General features: G+C 57.4%; 1 pseudogene; it reads right to left on the reverse strand.

Moving 5' to 3' along the window:
- Window positions 1–1,171: 1,171 nt before the first annotated feature.
- Window positions 1,172–2,237, reverse strand: LOC118151194 (lactosylceramide 4-alpha-galactosyltransferase-like; annotated as a pseudogene).
- Window positions 2,238–2,847: the final 610 nt, after the last annotated feature.

The following is a 2,847-nucleotide window of genomic DNA, read 5'->3' on the forward strand; positions in this document are numbered from 1 at the left end:
CAGGCATCCAGGCTGAGGCCAGAGGGACCCCACAGGCCCTCAAAGCTCCCTCGCTGGGACCCCTCCCTGGACAGGCTGTGGCTCACCCCTGCTCCACTGGTAGGCTTGTCAGTGTCCTCATTTGGATCCATTTATGTGAAACAGATTGAGGGTTGTCATGGGGGTGGTTGTGCTGGTGGGACTCATCCTCGGGTGTTTGCGAGCCTTGAAAAAGGAGGGAAAAACAGGCCTCCCCCATTCCCCACCTCAGGGGCTCCCCATCACTAGGGATGCCGGGCTAGGAGCCAGGTCCCAAGCTCTTCTGTGCAGGGCAGGTTGTGAGACCTCATTGAAGTCACCGCCAGTCCACCCAGCAGCTTCCTGGTCAGAACAACAAAGCAGAGGAGGCTGTGAGCCTGAATGCACTTCAGCAATCACAGGGCACTAGGTGACGATTGGTAACATTTATTCTGTTTATTATTCTCCTGTGTTTATATTTGGGAGGGGGTGTTTTCTTTAGAGAACCCCCACCCCTTGTCCGAGTGAATAGGCAGAGGGTACATGCCACCCCTTGCATCTCTGGAGAGGAGGAAGGATGGGGTGGGCAGGAGGGGCTGCCCCTAATGGGCTCCCCAGGCTGGCACTGCTGGGCCTCTGCCCTGCTCAGTCCCTGATGGCCCCTTGAAAGAGGAACCAAAACCAGAAAAGAAAAAAGCACTCCCCATCCCGGGCCCTGGGGCTGGGTCTCCCCCCGCCCCCCACCGCTCTCCTACCTCTTCCCACCACTCTCCTACCTCTTTCCACCTCCTCTCCTCTCCGGAATCTCATCCCTCCTTCCCCTTAGCACTGGCCTCAAGGGCACCTCTGCCCAAACTGTCTGGCTTCCCACGCCACCCAGGGGTGCCCTAAGGTTCATCCTTCTCTCTGTCATCCAGAAGTCCCGGGGCACTCACTGAGCTCACTCTGCTGGCCCTGGCACCACGTGTCAGCTTTGCCCTGACAAAGGGCACTGTCTTGAGGGTGTCCACAGCCTCCCACTGGGCCTGCTCCCACAGCTCCTCCTTTGCAACAGCCTAAGCCTGGTGGCAGCTCAGACCTCCCTCTCCTGGGTCCTCAATCTTGCCTCCCCAGCAAGGGTGGCCAAGTGCCCCCTCCATCGGGAGTGGGTCGTGGAGGTGGCCTGGTGGGCCCCTCACAAGTACATCTTCATGACCTCGTGCATTGTGGGGCAGTAGCGGGAATGGAGCTGGGGCAGCAGCCCCCTAGACATGACCTCGAAGTGTGTGCCCCGGCTCTTCTTGTTCCACACGTGGACAGCATAGGTGGCATTGAACAGCTGGGGCAGCTCCTAGGGGCTGATGTCCTTGAAATACTTCTTCCAGTCCTGCCAGGGGATGGGGTAGAAGGCCTCAGGGGGCAGGGTGGTGACCCCGTGGCAGGCGTGGCTCTCAGTGAGCCTGTAGTTGGAGCACCACTTCTTGAAGACATGTGTGAGCAGTTGGGGGCCCTGGTAGCCCCAGATCCAGCCATTGTAGTGGTCCACGTAGTCCCACATGCACAGCTCCATGAACTCGTGCTGGCACTGGAAGGCCAGGAAGGGGCCATTGAGGACATAGAGGGACTGGGTGCCCAGCACGTTGGTCAGGTTCCTCAGGTTCTTGAGGACAATGAAGTCCGTGTCCAGGTAGATGCCACCGAACTTCCACATGAGTGTGATCCTGGAGGCATCAGACAGCACGGGCAGCAGGTAGGGCTCCCAGCGCCCCTGCACCGCTGTGTAACAGTCAGCCAGAGGTGTGTCCCGGAATAGCTCCTGCAGGTCCAGTGGGAGCATCTGGACATTGGGAAAGCAGCTCAGAAGCGAGATGCCCAGGTGCCGGGGCAGGGAGGCATTGCTACCTGGAAGCCCTTTCATCAGGACCAGCACACAGGATTCAGGGTGAGTTCTGGTGGCCGACTCCACTGAGCACATGAAGAGGAAGTTGGGGTTGGTGTGGTCCAAAGTCTCTAGGAAGAAGATGTTGCCCGGAGCGGGGCTGTAAGAGGGAGGGGTGAGGGGTGCCATGGTGGGGCAAAGAATATCTGCCAGCAGGTTATAGAGCTGCCTTTGCTCCTTGGGCTCTCCCACGATGTGCCAGTAGATCATGATGGAGATGCAAAACATGAACTTGAAGCCGATGATGAATGAACAGGGTGCAGACCCACTGCCTTGGGGTGTCCCGGAGCAGCTGCAGCATGAGGTCGGTGGGCTTGGACATGATCTTCCTAGATCGGACCAGGGGCTTCCAGCAGGAACTGGCCGGTCTGTAAGACATGAGCACCTGCCATCAGGGAGGCCACTGGCATTTCCAACTCAAAGGAAAATGCTTCCTGTGACCATCAGCCAGAGCCAAGCCCAGCTTCCAAGCCCATGGGCTCCCAGGGCCACAGAGACCACGGCTTGAATTCTAGTCTACCGGCTGCTCACCTACAAAATGAGAGCACTGGCCAGGTGCAGTGGCCCATGCCTGTAATCCCAGCACTTTGAGAGGCCGAGACAGGCAGATCATGAGGTCAAGAGATCAGGACCATCCTGGCCAACATGGTGAAACCCCTTCTCTACTAAAAATACAAAAATTTATTGCAGAATCAGTTAAAATGAGAAACAAAGGAAAAAAAAATACAAAAAATTAGCTGGATGTGGTGGCACGCACCTGTAGTCCCAGCTACTAGGGAGGCTGAGAAGGAGAATTGCTTGAACCTGGGAGCCAGAGGTGGCAGTGAGCCGAGATTGCACCACTGCGCTCCAGCCTGGCAAGAGTGAGACTCGTCTAAAAAAGAAAAAGGGAGCACAGCGGGCTGTGGACTGGGGTTGGAGCAGGATCCCTT

The sequence above is a fragment of the Callithrix jacchus genome, chromosome 18 (assembly GCF_049354715.1).
Source record: "Callithrix jacchus isolate 240 chromosome 18, calJac240_pri, whole genome shotgun sequence".
Classification (NCBI taxonomy): Eukaryota; Metazoa; Chordata; class Mammalia; order Primates; family Cebidae; genus Callithrix; species Callithrix jacchus.